At 37.5% G+C, this 20,899-nt stretch overlaps 1 protein-coding gene across 8 annotated transcripts in view; it reads right to left on the bottom strand.

The window, feature by feature from the left end:
* Window positions 1-17,019, bottom strand: part of qvr (protein quiver) — a 75,977-nt gene extending 58,958 nt beyond the window's left edge. For 4 of the 8 annotated variants that reach the window (XM_067775957.1, XM_067775954.1, XM_067775947.1 and 1 more), the window contains exon 1: window positions 16,297-17,019. The gene's annotated coding sequence lies outside the window, so the exon portion shown is untranslated. Of the gene's footprint in view, window positions 1-8,757; window positions 8,958-16,296 lie in introns of all 8 variants that reach the window. The other 4 variants (XM_067775948.1, XM_067775950.1, XM_067775951.1 and 1 more) reach the window with 4 other exon arrangements.
* Between the last annotated feature and the right edge of the window lie 3,880 nt (window positions 17,020-20,899).

The raw sequence follows: 20,899 nt of genomic DNA, 5'->3' as shown, positions 1-20,899 counted from the left end.
CCAACTTTAGGAAATGTCAAACCGGGATATTTGGGTATTGAGGGATGAAGTGTGAAAATCAAAAATTTACATTTCAGACGATATTGTATAGTTTCGCAAATAAACAACAGATGTTTGAATGTAAGCCCAAGTGATTTTTCAAACCCTTCTCATACGTACATATATCCTCAACTTAGGTATGAGGTAAGAAACATTTCAAAGGAGTGTTTATGCCCCTAGAACCTACTAAAGGATTTTGCATCACTGATTTCGCTTATTCATTCAGCCAATCGCATTATAAAATTCTTTAAAAAATCGGCACCTTTTTTGTGAATTCATTGTTCATTATTAATTTTTTGAAAAAAATATGCAAAGTGAGCATATAAATTTATTATATAACTTCTCTTTTAGTGCTTTGTTTTAATAACTTGGTGAATTGGGTGATGCAAAGACCGTGTTAAGCTGATATCGAAAGCGCCTGTTTTTTATACTCAGTTGGGCAGAGCTCACAGAGTATATTAACTTTGATTGCATAACGGTTGGTTGTACAGGTATAAAGGAATCGAGATAGATATAGACTTCCATATATCAAAATCATCAGTATCGAAAAAAAATTCGATTGAGCCATGTCCGCCCGTCCGTCCGTCCGTTAACACGATAACTTGAGTAAATCTTGAGGTATCTTGATGAAATTTGGTATGTAGGTTCCTGAGCACTCATCTCAGATCGCTATTTAAAATGAACGATATCGGGCTATAACCACGCCCACTTTTTCGATATCGAAAATTTCGAAAAATTGAAAAAGTGCGATAATTCATTACAAAAGACAGATAAAGCGACGAAACTTGGTAGATGAGTTGAACTTATGACGCAGAATAGAAAATTAGTAAAATTTTGGACAATGGGCGTGGCACCGCCCACTTTTAAAAGAAGGTAATTTAAAATTTTGCAAGCTGTAATTTGGCAGTCGTTGAAGTTATCATGATGAAATTTGGCAGGAACGTTACTCCTATTACTATATGTACGCTTAATAAAAATTAGCAAAATCGGAGAAGGACCACGCCCACTTTAAAAAAAAATTTTTTTAAAGTAAAATTTTAACAAAAAATTTAATATCTTTACAGTATATAGGTAAATTATGTCAACATTCAACTCCAGTAATGATATTGTGCAACAAAATACAAAAATAAAAGAAAATTTCAAAATGGACGTGGCTCCGCCCTTTTTCATTTAATTTGTCTAGGATACTTTTAACGCCATAAGTCGAACAAAAATAACCAATCCTTTTGAAATTTGGTAGGGGCATAGATTTTATGACGTTAACGGTTTTCTGTGAAAATGGGCGGAATCGGTTGATGCCACGCCCAGTTTTTATACACAGTCGACCGTCTGTCCTTCCGCTCGGCCGTTAACACGATAACTTGAGCAAAAATCGATATATCTTTACTAAACTCAGTTCACGTACTTATTCGAACTCACTTTGTATTGGTGTAAAAAATGGCCGAAATCCGACTATGACCACGCCCACTTTTTCGATATCGTAAATTACGAAAAATGAAAAAAATGCCATAATTATATACCAAATACGAAAAAAGGGATGAAACATGGTAATTGGATTGGTCTATTGACGCAAAATATAACTTTAGAAAAAAACTTTGTAAAATGGGTGTGACACTTACCATATTAAGTAGAAGAAAATGAAAAAAGTTTTGCAGGGCGAAATCAAAAGCCCTTGGAATCTTGGAAGGAATACTGTACGTGGTATTACATATATAAATAAATTAGCGGTACCCGACAGATGCTGTTCTGGATCACCCTGGCCCACATTTTGGTAGATATCTTGAAAACGCCTTCACATATACAACTGCCACCACTCCCTTTTAAAACCCTCATTAATACCTTTAGTTTGATACCCATATCGTAAAAACACATTCTAGAGTCACCCCTGGTCGACGTTTATGGCGATATCTCGAAAAGGCGTCCACATATATAACTAAGGCCCACTCCTTTTTAAAATACTCATTAACACCTTTCATTTGATACCCATATCGTAGAAACAAATTCTAGAGTCACCCCTGGTCCACCTTCATGTCGATATCTCGAAAAGGCGTCTACCTATAGAACTAAGGCCCACGCCTATTTAAAATACTTATTAACACCTTTCATTTGATACCCATATCGTACAAAAAAATTCTAGAGTCACCCCTGGCTCACCTTTATGGCGATATCTCGAAAAGGCATTCACCTATAGTACTAAGGCCCACTCCCTTTTAAAATACTCATTAACACCTTTCATTTGATACCCATATCGTACAAACAAATTCTAGAGTCACCCCTCGTCCACCTTTATGGCGATATCTCGAATAGGCGTCCACCTATAGAACTAAGGCACACACCCTTTTAAAATACTCATTAACACATTTCATTTGATACCCATATCGTACACAAAAATTCTAGAGTCACCCCTGGCCCACCTTTATGGCGATATCTCGAAAGGGCATCCACCTATAGAACTAAGGCCCACTCCCTTTTAAAATACTCATTAACACCTTTCATTTGATACCCATATCGTACCACCTTTATGGCGATATCTCGAATAGGCGTCCACCTATAGAACTAAGGCACACACCCTTTTAAAATACTCATTAACACATTTCATTTGATACCCATATCGTACACAAAAATTCTAGAGTCCCCCTGGTCCACCTTTATGGCGATATCTCGAAAAGACGTCCACCTATAGAACTTAGGCCCACTCCCTTTTAAAATTATCATTAACACATTTCATTTGATACCCATATCGTACAAACAAATTCTCGAGTCAGGCCTGGTCCACCTTTATGGCGATATCCCTAAATGGCGTCCATATATAGATCTATGGCCCACTTCCTCTTAAAATACTCTTTATTACCTTCCATTTGATACATATGTATGTCATACAAACACATTCCAGGGTTACCCTAGGTTCCTTTTACAACATGGTGATTTCCCTTAATTTGTCTCCAGAGCTCTCAACTGAGTATGTAATGTTCGGTTACACCCGAACTTAGCCTTCCTTACTTGTTTTAAATAACTTTTGAACAGTTAGAAAGAGTTAAATTTCGCAATTAGTTTCTTATAACTGCCAGTAATGCCCATCCGTTGATACAACTTCCGACCATATCCGACCAATTTTCGACAGTCTTAAACGAGTACAAAATATAGTAACGCACCGGACGTCATCGCCGCCGCCGCCGCGCCGATATTTTTGACATTCGGCGGCAGCGTGCGAAAAACGACAAAAATCGTCGGCGGTGGCGGCGTTTATCGGCGGCGTATATCTCTAATTGGAGCTGATCCACACTTCGAATCCTCTTACAAGTACATTTATACCATAGAAAGTCGATGTATGAAAAGGGTAGAACGTATGAATATTGCGGTAGGTGTAACAATAGTGATGTTAGCAAAATAGTGCGTTTTCTTTAAACATCAGCTTGCGAACTAAGACGGAAGCGATGGGAAGAAAGCTATGGGGTTTTATTAAGAATTTCATCTCGCTTTTGCGGAAATAATTTTAAGGAAACCGACTTAATCAATTGTTTGTCAGATCTGAGTCTTTTCAAACGTGCCAATGTGCTCGCTTGTGTCCAGGAGCTGTTCCCATGTCAATTAAACCGTGTCCTTCAAGTGTGACCACAATTAAAAAAAATAAACAATATATGGCGGCCACCATGGAGTGATGGTAGCGTGCTCCGCCTACCACACCGTATGCCCTGGGTTCACACCCCGGGCAAAGCAACATCAAAATTTTAGAAATAAGGTTTTTCAATTAGAACAAAATGTTTCTAAGTGGGGTTGCCCCTCGGCAGTGTTTGGCAAGCGCTCCGGGTGTATTTCTGCGATGAAAAGCTCTCAGTGAAAACTCAACTGCCTTGCAGATGCCGTTCGGAGTCGGCATAAAACATGTAGGTCCCGTTCGGCCAATTTGTAGGGAAAATCAAGAGGAGCACGACGCAAATTGGAAGAGAAGCTCGGCCTTAGATCTCTTCGGAGGTTATCGCGCCTTACATTTATTTTTTTAAACAATATATGTTTCCGATTTGTAAACTGAAAATAGAAACCCTTTTCGAAACCAGTTTTCGAAAAGAGAAAACAGAAAAAAATAGAAGCTCGGCTTAACGAGATTAAGTGCAAAAACCTAAAAATCGCAATAGTTCATTACAAGAGAATAATATTCAACTGTCTGTCACACTTTGTAAAATTCACTTTAGTTGGGCATAGTGTACTAAATTTTTAGTGCTTCAAGCATTAAACTACCACTAAATTTTTTAGTGAAATATGTTTTCGAATATTTGATGAGAAATTTAAAAAGGAAATTTTGTAAAATCTTCGAGACTATTTTGTACTCTTAAAAGATATAAGGCCACGATTGCAATCTTCGTTTTGAATTATAACACACAAAATTGTCAATTTAGTTTTTAGCCTTTCGCGCCCACTGGTACACTATGTCCCACCTTCTTACACATTTTTAAAGGGTTTTATTTAGCTTGACTTGACAGACTGGCTGACTGGCTGGCTGGCACGAATTTTGTTATTGAAATTTAAATAACTTCCCGATAAGCTACAAGCCTGAAACTTGGAATATAGTTGAGAACCCGATGACAATGCAATAATAAGAAAAAAACTCCGATAGGTGACGCATGGATCGAAATATTCAAAAAATTGTATTTGGGGTCCCATTTTGTTAACATTTGGAACACATAAAACATACATGAATAGAAAGCGACCTATGAAAAAAATCGTCGCTAGGTGGCACAAGGATTGAGATATTCAAAAAATCGTATTTGTGGTCCAATTTGGCTCATATTTGGAACACATAATACATACAAGAATAGAAAGAGACCTATGAAAACATCGCCGCTAGGTGGCGCAAGGATCGAGATATTCAAAAAATCTTATCTTTGGTCCGATTTGGTTCACATTTGGAACACATAATACATACATGAATAGAAAACGACCTATGAAAAAAATCGCCTCTAGGTGGCGCAAGGATCGAGATACTCCAAAAAATCGTATTTTTGGTCCGATTTGGCTCATATTTGGAACACATAATACATACAAGAATAGAAAACGACCTATGAAAAAAAATCGCCTCTAGGTGGCGCAAGGATCGAGATACTCCAAAAAATCGTATTTGTGGTCCGATTTGGCTCATATTTGGAACACATAATACATACAAGAATAGAAAAGGATCTATGAAAAAAATAGCCGCTAGGTGGCGCAAGGATCGAGATATTAAAAAAATCGTATTTTGGAGTTCGAGGAGGTACAAGCATACGTGGCGCAGAGTCGAGTAAAGTCTTTGGAAGGATTATGTATTGAGGACTTAGATTGTAACAAATTGTCGGACGTGTAATAATGAGTCACTAAATGAACTAAATAGAATGAGAAGTAATAGGCAATTAAATAAAGACTAAAAACTTGAAAATAAAATAATTAACAAAAAAGTTTTAAGTTAAACGGTTTTATTGAAAACAATACTTACATGAAGTAATAAGATCTAATACTAAAAGCTAGAAACTAATTAGGTAGGTCCTAGGTACTAGTCATCACACTCTTCATCAATCTAGGGCGTTAAACAAAAAATTAAATAAAAGCGTTGGACTCTTCAAATTTCTATTGATAGTCATATATAAGACCAACTGAAACTTAATAAGGTTATGCTACGCCTGAAATTTTTAGAAATTTCACGCGTCCAACGCTTTTATTTAATTGTCTGATCAACGCCCTAGATTGATGAGAAGTGTTGATCATAGACTTAATAAACTAAACTAAACTAAACGACACTTATCTCATACATAATAAAAAAGTTAAATAGTCATACATTTAGTTGTTATTGTTAAACATGTAATTGGGAAAATATGTCCCAAGTTTTCCAACTATTATTCTCATATTTTAAAAATAAAAGTCAAACAACTAACAGGATAGTGGGGATAAAACTCCGACGCGAGAAGGTTAAAGTTGACTATGTATTTTACTCCACTCTACATCTAGGGAAATTTTTTTTTAAATACTCATCAAATACTATTTCCGCTATAAAAGGCTGCCACGTTTTTATGTCAGTAAAAACCGTCCCTCACTACCTACATTATTTCGTGAAAAATACCTCAAAAAGTGTTATTTCCCACAGTCTGGCATCACTGACACGGTATATGCGTGTAGTATTTGTTTGGCTAATCACAAATTGAAACGAATGGGCAAGTATTTAAAATTTTTGAAATACGTTGGGCTGCTGTAGCGAAATCTTTGTTAAAAACGTTAAAATACCACAAAACAAACCAAAAAATTGCCAAGGCCTTAAAAATTAAAAAAAGTGTATTCTAGAGTGGTTCTCAAATACAAACACTTATTGCCGGCACTATGTCTCGTGTGGTTGCCCACAATCTTTTTTGAGAAGTTTTATTTAGTATATCCATAAAATTGTTTTTATTACAACTTTGCACAATTATCCACAAACATAACGTAAACAAGCATACAAATCTGTTTATAATATTAGGGACGTTGCGAATTTCAGATTCATGGGGATACACATGCAGATGGCTAGCTCTAGCTCGAGTAAGAAGATATCAATTATGATTAATAAGTAATTAAATACTTTTGTCTTTTTTCGGCTATATAAGGTTCGAGTTTATTCTTTTGATTTATCATTATTAAAAATCCATAATTTTTCAAAAGTAATTTATCTAGCGAATCGCACTAGTCCCGAACTAGTTCAGCAATATCGAATTAAGAAACGATACTAGTTCTAATTCTGTCCCATCGCATTGCTTTCAACTAACCCTTTTAACAAATTGTGATGTCCTGCGAAATTGCTAATGTCCCCCTTTGTAGATCTTTCGAACGCGTTCTTAACTGGTTCAATTGCAGGTGGTTCTGAAATACTTGCTTCCTTTGACTAGTCTATTTAAATTCATATAACCAGAGTTAAGTGTTGGCTAGCAACTGTCCCGCTCTGCATCCGATACACACCAGTTCGGAGGTAGCCATTAAACCTGTAGTGCAAAACTGTTGCTTTGCGTCACTGCCCCCAGTTTTCGCTGCAGGGCATATACATTAGGGTGGGTCGATTTATTAAACGATATCGCGCCATCAATTTTTCGATAGGATTTGGGCTCAAGGAAAAAAGTTCCACTACGCATATCCAAAAAAATAATTTTCGAGCCTGCGAAATTAAATTTTTTTTACTTTTTTCGACTTTGATTTTTAAGGTTTTTTTCATGGCTTACTAAAAAAATTTTCATTTAATTGTAAAATGTTCATGTATACCCCGTCCGACCCAAAAATGTCCGCTAAAACCGTTGGCGATAACAGTATTTAAAAAAAATATTTTTTGGGTTTTGGGAAGTGTTTTGGTCGAAAAATTGACCCTTTCGCCCTTTTTAAGGGGTTTAGCGGTCATTTTTGGGTCGGACATGTATACCCAATCAATTGAAAAGTTTTTTAGTAGGTCATGAAAAAAACCTTAAAAATCAAAGTCGAAAAAAATAAAAAAAATTAAATTTCGCAGGCTCGAAAATTATTTTTTTGGGTATGCGTAGTGGAACTTTTTTTCCTGAGTCCAAATCCTATCGAAAAATCTATGGCGCGATATCGGTTAACTTTCGTCCATACAAATCGACCCACCCTAATATACATACTTACTTATGCAGTTACGATAAATAACCAAACTAAACGCCTCACCTAAAAAATCACCACGGTTAAAAAACCACAAGCGCATGCCTCCAGATTGGAATTTAAGTGTGATCTGCCCAATCCACAATAAAGGCGATAGCGCAAATCGCAGCGGAATCAGCCCGCTTAATATCGCGTATAAGGTTATATCTAGCATACTGTGCGAAAGACTTGAAGCCCATAGTCAACAAACTGGTTGGACGTTATGAGTGCGGCTTTAGACCTGGTAAACCTACTCTCGACCAGATCTTCACGATACTCCAGATTTTGATGAAGACTCACGATAAGAGAATCGAGAATCACCATCTTTTTGTCGAATTCAAAGCAGCCTTTGACAGCGCGAAAAGATGGTGATTTTTTGCCGCTATGTCTTAATTTAATTTCTCTGTAAAGCTTATAAGGCCCTGAAAATGACATTGAGCAACAACACCAGCTCCGTAAGGATTAGGAAGGACCACTCCAAGCCATTCGAAACCGAACGAGGCTTCAGACAATGCGACTCCCATTCGAGACTCCCAGATGAGCTGGCTCTTGGAGTGTTCGAGAGAAAAGTTTTCGGGAAGATTTATAGTCGTGCATGTGATGCCAACGGCGAGTATCAAAGGGGTTATCATAATGAGCTGTATGAGTTTTTCGCAGATATGACGATAGTGCGGCGAATAAAATCCCAAAGGCTTCGATAGCTAGGTCATGTTATGCGAATGGACGAAGACGCTTCGGCCAAAAAAGTATTTTAGTCGACACCGCAGTTTAAAAGCAGAGGAAGAGGGAAATCTTCACTGAGTTGGGAGAGGCAGGTGGAGGAAGACTTGGCCTATCTTGGTGCTCCCGTTTGTTACGAAACGGCCGCTCAGCGCCAATTAAAAACGATTATGAAACGCCTCAGCATATCTATACAAACATCAAAACGAACCTAAAAATGTATCGGAAATTCGTTTCATGCAGACGCAAGTTCGAATATTCGCGACATCCCTACAATGCATTGGTCTGTATTAATACATGCCATACATACAAGCGGAACAAAATTTCAAATTTTAATAACTCATTCATTGACGTCAAGACAATTACGTTTTTAATTTTCAATTGCTCCAAATATTTGATAACGGAACCTTTTTAATTGCATTTTATTTGCACACAATTTGCTGTAAGCACTTTTATGATTAAATTTAAAATAGAAAAATATAAATTTTATATACTGGATTACGTACAATCTTTCAGTTCTCTATGATAAAAAGTATGCCTTTGTGTATCATTAAAACTAAACAGAACTTTTTTCCAAAAAATTATTTCGAAAACTTAACAAAACAGTATTGAATACGGAGAATATCTCTTAATAAACTTCTGGTTGTTGTTGTTGTTGTTGTTGTAGCGATAAGGTTTCTCCCCGAAGGCTTTGGGGAGTGTTATCGATGTGATGGTCCTTTGCCGGATACAGATCCTGTACGCTCCGGTACCACAGCACCATTAAGGAGCTAGCCCAACCATTTCGGGAACGATTTATATGGCCACAATAAACCTTCAGGCCATCCCTCCCTCCCCATCCCCAAGTTCCATGAGGAGCTTGGGGTCGCAAGAGCCTCGTCTGTTAGTGAAACAGGATTCGCCGCGGATAGGTGAGGCTAACAATTTGGTTTGGAGAAGCTATATATTGCGCTGGCAACCTGAAAGGGTTGCGCTACACAGCCCCTGCGGGGTATATTTTGACCCCCTAACCCGCTGGGGGATAAACTTCCGGTCCTCTTAACTCCTTCAAAAACATTCCGTCGGTCTAACTCTTGAAAATATTCAATTGTAACCTCCCTGAGAGATCGATTCCAGCGATTGTTTTAAAACGAAATACCACATGCGCTCAGGTGATCTAGGACTCAGATAACATGTACTTTGGGAACGGAATATCAACGGACGTTCATATTATAAATTTTATCTATGAACAGGCCTGTAATGGTGTAGCCATATAGGCATCCATGTAAATGTAAAGGCTATTACCTTAAAAACGACAACATCAAGTCTTATCTGAGGCAGAGTCGCATGTCTTGATTTCGCATTTTATTTTATCAAAGTCATCATGCTACTCGCATTCGGATCATATGATAGAATATGTCATCATCATACCATCATTTTGGGATCTGTTCTAGGCCCAACGCTATGGAATATGATGTATGACGGTGTGCTAAAAATCGACTTTCCCGGTGGCACGGAAATTGTCGGCTATGCAGATGATATTGTCGTAGTAGCAATGGCCCAAAAACTTGATGTGCTCCAAGCATTGTGTAATAACGCATGGCAAGAATAAAGGAATGTCGTACGAACCTGGGACTGGAGATGGCTAGCAATGAAACAGAAATGGTTTTGGTGAACTCAAAGCGGACTGTGGATAAGTTAGTCCTAACCTTAGGAGATTATCAAATATATTCAAAGCCTTTCCTGAAATATCTAGGAGTAAACAATGACTCAAAACTAACTTATAAGGAGTACTTCAGGGCGGTTGGGGAGAAATTTTCTAGAGTTAGTGGAGCCCTAACGAGTATAATGCCCAATATCGGCTGCCCAGGCGAAGCCACCTGTCGCTATTATCCAACGTAACCAGCTCGATTATATTATTATATGCAGCACCAGTATGGTACGGAACTAAAATATACAGCCTACAGTATTACTGCTATACGAATAGCATGTGCTTATCGGACGGTGCCCGACGACGCTATCCATGTTTTATCCAGAAATTGGAATCAGACGACCATCTGTCGTTGCTAAGAAAAACGCAAGGTCACGAACAATAGTTAGGTGGCAAGAACGGTGCGAAGAATCGAGAAAACGGCGCTGGACCTTCATGCTAGTTCGGAATATAGCGAAATGGTACGCAGATATGGAGCGGGTACGGCGACTTCAAGGAATATCGACATGAGCGTGGGATAGAGGAGGATCCTTTCTGTCCACACTGTCCCTCTGAATTGGATATCGCAGAATATGTAATGTTTCACTGCCCTCGTTTTCACGGCGAAAGACTCTCTGTTACAGAGTTTTTGGAGAGGAACCTTCTCTTAGAAAGAATGTGCGGACAAATAGATTGTTGGACTGCTGTGAGCAAGATGGCCTTAATCGTTATGACACCATTGATGCATGCCGAAAGGGAGCGCAGAGAAATGCGCATACGAAGTAATGGCGACTAAATCGCCTTCCCCCCCCCCCCCCCCCCCGTGACGTTATGCCTAACGGGGTGCGGACACATGAACAGGATTAGCATGATTTCATTGGGCCCCTTGAGGGTAGTGCGCTACCCCAACGTCCAACATGAAAAAAAACAATACCATCATTACATCATATCGCAAGAAATCACATCATCTAAGCTCAGATAACATACGATTTTATCATCACAATAATAATAAATGTACACGAACATAAACATCATTGTCGTGCGATTTGTGATTTCTTAGGCTTGGTTTGTTGTTGTTGTATTAGCATTACTTTGCCTCATTCAATAGGTGCGATCACATACATACATACGGCAGGTATGCCTGTCGTAAAAGACGAAAAAAATACCCGAATGATTCAAGAAATTGTGTAGCGCAAGCATTGCGAGGGGTGGCCAGCGCAATTGATAGCTTCTCCAACCCAATTGTCAGCCTCAGCTACCGCTCGCGAGTCCTGTCTCTTTAGCAGGCGAGGATCTGGCGATCCCAAGTTCCTCATGGAACTAGGGGTGGCCTGACCCAGAAGGTTCAACGTGGTCATATTAAAACGTTTCCCGAGATGGTCGGGCTTATCCCTTAATGGTACTTCTTATCGGTCTATATCCGGAAAATGACACGAATACGATTCCCAAAGCCTTCGGGGAGTGTCTTTATCTCAACAACATTAACTACTTTCAAGTTTTATACCGCATTTCGCTTTGCATTGTAAGTATTGTGACGAATATTGGCAACACTAAGGGATACTATAATCTCTAAGCCAATACTAAGCAGTGACTTGTATGCACATCAACAAATCAATCATTATGTCTATACATATGTCCATACAAGCAGCGGAGAGATGCACAAACACATGCATATATCTGAGATACTCCCAAAAGTAGGCAAACATCTGTGGAAGTATCACTCACACATACACGCGCATATGGCTATGCGAGAAGCTATAATAATCGTGCATCTGTAGTTATAGCTGAGAAATGTATAGCTGGTAAACGAGTAGTAAATTCTAGAAATAGAAACGCCTAGAAGTATGCTAACGAGACGTCACAGAGTATAAAAGGTGTTAAAGCTGAGTAAGCAGTAATCAGTTTGATTTAAGCACGCTATCTGTCGAGAAGTAGAAGTGTTATTGTGAAAGTAGTCTAATAAAGACCATTTTGCATAATTGAATATTGGAGTTATTTATTCAACAACTTAGCGATACGAACGTTAGTAGAAGGTGTGAAATAAGCGGAGTTTCACTAAATTCGTTACAGTATTATCACGGTCAGTTGGGCGAGGCTTTCATGTACTAAAAATGTAATGAATTAAAGATAATAAATAATTGACAACCGGAAAAAGAAGAAAATAATGAGTAGTTGCAGAAATCAAAGTAACAATCACAAGAAAATTAAAGAACTATAAACAAAATTGGCATTCACAACGTAAGCATATCGAGTATGTATGTATACATGGAGAGTAGGGTGATTCAAAAACAATAACAAAATTTGTCTCGCAGCAGGCTTTGAAGCTTTGGTTTTTTGTTGTGCCCTTAATATTACAACTAGGGGTGGGAGTATTGGAATAAAAATTATTCGAATAATAAACTCATTTATTCGCCAGGTATTCGTAATTCGAATATTTATTCGAATTTTTTATTCGTTTACTCGCTTCCATTTATTCGAATTAAATTCCCTTATTATTCGAATAGTGTGCACTATTCGAATAGTACTATATATAGTGCTTATTATTCGAATAGTACTATTCGAATAATAAGGAAATAAATTCGAATAAATGAAAGCGAATAAACGAATAAAAAATTCGAATAAATATTATTCGAATTATTTGAAACGAATAAATTTATTCGTTTATTCGAATGACATTTATTCGAACATAATTCGAAAATAATCCCACCACTAATTAAAACCTTTAAAGGATGTGCTTCATGTATAAGTCCTTTGTTGTGGAGACGTGGTGACGTTGGATTGGACATTTCCGAGTCATTCGAACCCAAACGAGGCTTCGGACAAGGTGACTTCATTTTATACGATTTCTTTAACCTAATACTGGAGAAGATAATTGACAAACGCGCCGTAAGCTCTGCATTCTACGGATAAGATAAAAAGGGCAAGAAAGTGAGTCTTGCAGCAAATGAAGACAAGCCGAAGGAAGTATTTGCTGTCATCCAAGAAAGAATCGGCGCATCGCCATTATCGCTGCCACGTCACTATTGATGGATATAAATACGATACTGTGAAGCAATTTATTTATCTGCTATCGACAGCCAATAATTTTTGCTAACAAGTGCTATTTTGGACTCAGTAGGCAATTCAAAAGAAAGTCCTTTCTCCACGAAAAAAAAGTCACTCTCTAAAAGTCACTCACCATGCATGTCCTGACCGACGTTGTCGGAAAAATTCTCCGGAAGATTTAGGTTCCTGTCTGTGATGCCGACGGCTAGTACCAGAGGAGGCATAATGAAAAGCTGTATGAGCTTAACGCAGATATGAAGATATCTCGCTGGCTAGGTCATGTTGTGCGAATGGACGAAGACGCTCCAGCCATGAAATTATTTAAATTTCCACCCGCGGTTTGGAAGCAGAGGAAGAAGGGGACCTCCACTGAGTGGATAGAGGAAGGTGGAGTAAGAATTTAAATTCTTTGATGCTCCCAATTGGTTTCAGTTATCACAGGCATAGCTGGCGTAACTTCTTACAAAACGAGCGAAATCGATCCCTAATATATATTTTACTCGCTACAAATATTCCGTGACAACAATTTATATCATGATATCAGATTTTAGTTGCACAAAGAAGGAAAAAGAATGGGCCCATCAGTAATAGCAAAATTTAGTGTTTCGGAATTTTTTTTACTATTAAAACTTGTTGCCACGGCCACCGTGGTGTGATGGTAGCGTGCTCCGCCTATCACACCGTATGCCCTGGGTTCGCACCCCGGGCAAAGAAACAGCAAAATTTTAGAAATAAAGTTGTTCAATTAGAAGAAAATTTTTCTAAGCGAGGTCGCCCCTCGGAAGTGTTTGGCAAGCGCTCCGGGTGTATTTCTGCCATGAAGAGATCTCAGTGAAAACTCATCTGCCTTGCAGATGCCGTTCGGAGTTGGCATAAAACATGTAGGTCCCGTCCGGCCAATTTGTAGGGAAAATCAAGAGGAGCACGACGCAAATTGGAAGAGAATCTCGGCCATAGATCTCTTCGGAGGTTATCGCGCCTTACATTTATTTTTTATTTATTAAAACTTTAGCATTTGGTTAAACTGGCCTCACATTTGTGTCCGTAGTTTGTTATTGATATTGTGACGAATATTCACATCACTAAATAAATGCACAACAACAAAAACCTTAAAGCAATCTACATAAACACATTAATCATCATGTACACACATACATACAAGCAGCAGAGAGATACTCAAAAACGCATGTCATCACCAGACGAAGTAGTACTCACATATACAAACGCATAGGGTTGCACATTGAAAATACACGCGCGTATGGCTTGTGACCAGGTAGAGGATTCTAGAAGGGGAAACGTCTAGATATTTGGGCAGAGAGTAGAAAAGCAGCACAAGCTGAGCAATCAGTAATCAGTTTGATTTAAACACGCAATTAGTTGTGAAGTAAGAGTTATTGTAGTCTAATAAAAAACCATTTTGCATTATTGAATATTGGAGTTATTTATTCAACAGTTTAGCGATTCCAACGTTTGCAGAAGGTTTGGAATAAGCAGAATTCCCCCAAATTCGATACAATACAGTTCGGCAAACAAAAACCGCTACCGCTGGTGTTACTATCAAAATCGACCGTTGCAGCAGAGGAAATGATAAACTTGACCCAATAAGCACGACTCTGTAGGCCAGAAGAGGCTTATCCGGATCAAGTAAATAAGTTATATGATGTCAGATCTCCAGGAAGTGCCCATTCTTTGATTTTACTATCACTCGCATTATTAGCTATCTCCTTCTGTAGAATGGAGGAGGACACGATTCGTCTATGTCTTAAAGTAGCTTTGTCTATGTTAAAAGCTTTTGGCAGGTTGAGCACCAGGAGCATTTGTGAGCTTGGAGTTTTTCTTGATTTAGCACGCAATTTATGTGGGCCTTTACGCGCCAAACTGTTGAATGGGTAAGCGTAGAACAGTTTCAAGTGACTTCCTCACTGACTAAATGATGGATATCAGTTGATTTGGCCCTCTTTGGTTGGCGGTTATCCCAGGTTTTAGTAGCGGTACTAATCTTTCGATTTTTCACTACTCAGTAATGACAAAGAAATACAGCGATAGAATGAAAACCTGAGCTAGAATGTAGAATGTGTCACCCTCCCTCAGGAATGACAAAGGAGGCCAGTGACGGGTTGAAGACATGTGCTAGATATCCCACTCCTTCATCGCAAAGGTGTTTTAACTTCTAACATTGATATGTCATTGGGACGCACTTTTTGGGAGGCTTTGGACATTGTTAGTTTTCGAAGCCTTTGCAGTTGCGCTTGCAATAGGCGCTGCCCTGTTTTTACGTCGGTGCGCTTCATCCTTGTCTACCAAAAAGGCCGCGCATTTCTATCGTATCCGACAAACCCTTGTTGCCTTAATCGATTACTATTTTGACATTATGGTTTACGGTATGGTATGAAGCGAGTCGAAGCCGAAACAATAATTTTTGAGAAGTTTCTTTGTACCTCGTCCGATTGGGGAGAGCATTGACGAAACAAGCCTTCAAGAGAGGGTACTAGTAACAGCTCTGTAGCGATCTCTTATCCGAACTGCTCTCATCGGTAACACTTCCAACTGCACTCACCATCATAACAACAAAAACAGCAAAAATAACTGGCCGCTAGAAATTAGCACCGTCCCGTATGCCACAAGAATATTTATATTAGTTTCTACCGAGAGAGTAAGGAATGAAATGTTTTTTGAACCACCCTAATATGTATGTGTGTGTGTAGGATGTTAGTGCTCTTGCAATACGGAAGCTGTGCTGTGAGACAGTCAAGTGCTTAGTAATTTCGAGTGAGCTTTCATATACATATGTACGTAGGTATGTTTATTCTATGTTAACGTTGTTGTTGCTGCTGCGGTTTTCTGTTCGTAGCTTTATGTAATATCCTGATTTATCGATTTCCTCAACAGACAAAATAAATAGAAAACGAAATGCATTTGCTTGTAATGCTCTGCTTAAATCCTTGTTATCGTTTTTATTATTGACACTTGCTCCTGTGCCGAGATGAAAACATATGTACATACATATGTAGGTATGTAATTTGTCATGTTTGTATGTATCTTTACCATGACACTGTTTCAGAAGAAATCAATAGTGCAAAAATTACCCACAACAACAACAATAACTTCAACACACACTTACGATTACGTGTTAAAGTGTCAATAGCAAACGCCATAGCAACAACAACAACAACAACAACAACTGCTACTACCAAAGCAAAATCTACTGTTATACGCCTTGAAATAGGCAATACTTATTAAAACATGTCAAAAATGTATGCCAAACTGGCGGCGGCGTTGAACTGCGTGAAAATTCTTGCAACACAAATTTTCACTTTCCTTTTTTTCTGCTTTTTCTATCGACGTTGGAAAATTCACTTCACTTTGCTTTTGTATAACAATTGTATTCAAAACTTTTTCGTTTAAATATTTAATGCACTTTTTCAGCTCTGACTTATAGATTTTTCGCCTTCTGTGTTAAACATTTTTGCAGCTAGCTGCCTCTGTCCCTGCCACTGCCTCACTCTGCCACCACAGCGGCAAGTAAATCAATTCATCGATTCTTTTACACTTTGCACGCACTTTTATAGGCTTCACCTTAATTTTTTCACACGTTTACACACACACGTGCATTTATTGCATTGCATTTGCCTGAAAATTACTTATTTGATAAAATTTTTTTCGCACTTCGTAATCATTTTTAAAATCTTCTGCTTCTTTTGATTTCTTGTTCACAAATTTGCACCCAAAAATATTTGCCACATTTCTCTATTTAATTAAATGTTTTCTCTATTTAATAAATTTTTTTTTATTGTTGTTATTACTCTTATGCACATTTTTTTATATGTATATGGGTTATGTGTGTGTGTGTATGTATTATTGGCAACTCATTCGATTTGCCCACTTGCGCTGTGTCTTTTTATTTGTTGCGCGCTGGCCACCGTTCTGAGAGCAACTGATGTGGCCGGAAGCACTTGGCTGACGGTTTTAGCCGAATTCTTTAACCGCTGCACTATGGCTTAAATGGTCATGTACTGCGGCCAAAAATCAACCAAGGCAGATAAAAGCTTGAAAATTTGAACACACAAATCTGGCACCCCACTAAAACTCTGACAAAAAAAAATGGGCGGGATTTGATCACTGCCGCGCCTTTTTTTAAATCATACTTACGAGTAGGTATATTATTTAAGAACTTTTTTGACCTACATATTTCTTCTTAAAATCTTAACATGAATCTGTTATTTTTCCAGATATCGCTAATTAACTTGTATGTAAAATAAAATGAAACACTTGAGGCTATTCAAAAACAATTTATTCAAAGATATTGATATTATATTTAAAAGTATTAGGCCCGGTTTTTCAGCACAAGCTCAACTCAGTTTGTCAGTTAAACTACGCTTAAACTTATTCTGCAGTTTTTCAGGCTACTTTAACTGAAGTTTAAGGTGAGCTTAAGCGGCCGATCTTCCAGGTTTAAACTCTAGTTAACTTATCAGTTATTTACGTTGGTACGAAATGGCGTCGAATATACCCAACAAGCATTTGGACTTGAGTACCATTAGAGCTCATGTTGATAACTAGGCATACTTCTAAAATCTCAAGAGCTTTTTCGAAACAGTGGCTCAACTCGAGAATCATAGCGTACTCAGCAAAAGAGGGAACTTTTTATAAAGCAAAATATGCTATTACTTAAGTTGAAAAAAATGTAATTAACAACATGTGGTTCTCCAACTGAACTCAAATGTAAGATTCAATGATGTTGATGTAGGATCTTCGGCGTGATAGGCGAAGCACGGTACCATCATGGGTTCAATATTCATTTGAGAACTGTACATATCTCAAAATCTCTCGAAATTAGGATAATAATTGGAAAATACTAGTGACGATGGAGATCAACTGGAAAACTTTTAATTTTCCAAAATTTCTCAAAGGTTGGATAGTGACTGAAGAATGAAGTTGGATATCAACTCGAAAACTATCTGGTTTAAGAATAATTAAATTATGATGTTGGATATCACTTCCGGAACTAGATATACATATATTTCGTCGGAGAATTTTTGTCCATGTTTGTTGGGTAAACAAAATCCAGCTGTTTCCGTATCTACAAATTATCTAGATAATAAAAAACCAATGTTGCCGCACAAATAGCATACCCCAAAGGCGGCCTTAAACTGTGACTGAAACACTGCTCAGTAGTTTAACTGGAGTTTAAATTTTACTAGAGTTTAAGCAAGCTTAGTTTAAGCTTAGCTTGACCAACCACTGATAAATCAGGCCTTAGTCGAGTTTAGTTTTGTTGCTCCATTTTAGAGTGAGTACTAATAGCATAGCAAATTGTTGTTTTTTGTGTGTCAGGTAGAGTCCCACCATGATCTAATCCCACGATTCTTCTTCTTCCTCTAGTTCAATCAAGAAGCAAGTATTGTCGTTCATATCTTCATTATCGTCGGAACATATTTCATCTAATTCTTCTTCTAATGCCTGACGTAGCGTTGCCAAATGTCCTGTATTGGCCGGGACATCCCGTATTTTTCACAAATTTTAAAGTGTTCCGCCGGGAAATTCTATGCCACGGCATTTTCGCAATATCAAAATTAATAAATTATAATCTGCTACGAAACGTGGCCATATTTGCGGTTTCGATCGTATTCCTCATTAGCATATTGCATGCAACTCTGTAACGAATAAAAATTCATTCCTACTGTGGTTTTGAATATTGTCAATGTTTGACATTTCGCACACCTAAATATTCATATTGCAACACAAGTGTTGTTTTTTAAAATAACGTTTGGAAAATGATTCCAATGAGAATATTGAATTTGCCCTAAACACAGCATACGTATTGTAACGTAACGAATTTAGGGAATTTCCGCTTGTTCCAAACCTTCTGCTAACGTTCGAATCGCTAAACTGTTGAATAAATCACTCCAATATTCAGTATTGCCATATGGTCTTTATTAGACTGCTTTGGGCGTAGTACAATTATACTTCAATATAACGTACTTCACAACAGCGTGTTTAAATCAAAACTGATTCTGACTACTCAACTTGCGCTGCTTTTATACTCTCCGTTGTTTCATGCGCATATTTCTACTAAAGTCTATACGTTTCGCCTCCTAGAATTGCTGTATCTCCTGCTTGGTAATTTAGCTACATATATGCGTGTGTATGTGTGAGTAACAACTTCGGCTGATGACTACATCTCTGTATGAGTTATCTCTTCGTTGCCTTTTATATATGTATGCGTGTAAATGATGATTTATGTGTTCATGTATATACTTCATGTTTATTTGGTATCAGCTTAGTGATGCTAATATTCGTCACAGTATTAATTGTTAGCATGTTTCATAAAAATATTTGCTATAAAAAAATGAGTTTAAAAAGTTTTATTCTATCTAAAAATTATTTCGCCGAATGAGCAACAAATATACAGGTGTTTCTTATTTTTCAAATGTCCCGGGAAATTTTTAAACATCCCGGAAATTTGGCTCAAATTTGAGGTTTGTCCCGGGAACCCGAAATAAAAATCTGGCAACCCTAGCCTGATGTGATGTTGTAGGCTTATCATCGCCAAACTCATTAGGAGGAGATTTCAAAGGTGCAACTACTTCAGATGGAAATTTTTTTTTTTTTTTGTTGAATAAATCCTCTTTGACAAGTGCATACTAGATAAAAGGGGATCAGTTGAATCCATAGCTCAATCAAAGAATCTTTTATAGATATTATTCTCCCTGCTATTTGTTGTGCCATGCGATCTCTTTTATAGCATTTGTTACGGCTTTCTGAAGCATTTTCTCCTAGACAGCCTAGTGGTACATTAGATAATTGCATAATTTCAGCGGAGTGGACCAAAATTTTGTGTAACGTGGCTGACATAGGATAACAGGCGTATTTTCCATATAAATTTCGAATGTTCTCTTACAAAAGTAAAAAAAAAATCGTTAAGTCGACTATTGAATTTTTGCATAATCCAAACGAAAACAACTTTTATTTTCCACCCACACAATTAACATACCTCCGTTTTTATACTCAGCGTGCTTTGCTCACAGAGTATATTAACTCTGATTGGATAACGGTTGGTTGTACAGGTATAAAGGAATCGAGATAGGTATAGACTTCCATATATCAAAATTATCAGTATCGAAAAAAAAGAGATTGGTATTGAAAATGAGCGAAATCGGATAATAACCACGCCCACTTTTTATATATATAAAATTTTGGAAAACACAAAAAACCTGATAATTTAGTAAATAATAAAATGATAAAAATTTGTAACCATTTTTTTTAAATGGGCGTGGCAACGCCCGATTGTGATAAAACCAATTTTACAAATATTATTAACCATAAATCAAAAATCGTTAAACCTATCGTAACAAAATTCGGCAGGGAGGTTGCCTTTACTATAAGGAATGCTTTGAAGAAAAATTAACGAAATCGGTTAAGGACCACGCCCACTTTTATATGAAAGATTTTTAAAAGGGTCGTGGAAGAATAAAATAAGATATATCTTTGTAAAAAACAGCTTTATATCAATGGTATTTCATTTCCCAAGTGGATTTATAACAATAAATAGTGCCACGCCCATTTTATGACTAAGCAATTTTCTATGTTTCGGGAGCCATAACTCGATGAAAAATTAACGGATCGTAATAAAATTGGGTACACAAATATTCCCTATAGCAGGAAATATTTCTAGTAAAATTGAACGGGATCTGTTAAAGACCACGGCAACTTAGATATAAAATAACTTTAAAAGGGTCGTAGACTAGAATAATAAGCTTTAACTTAGCAAAAAATAGTTTTGAATCAATGATA

The sequence above is a fragment of the Eurosta solidaginis genome, chromosome 3 (assembly GCF_040869045.1).
Source record: "Eurosta solidaginis isolate ZX-2024a chromosome 3, ASM4086904v1, whole genome shotgun sequence".
Lineage (NCBI taxonomy): Eukaryota > Metazoa > Arthropoda > Insecta > Diptera > Tephritidae > Eurosta > Eurosta solidaginis.
This window is presented reverse-complemented; position numbering and strand designations above follow the sequence as displayed.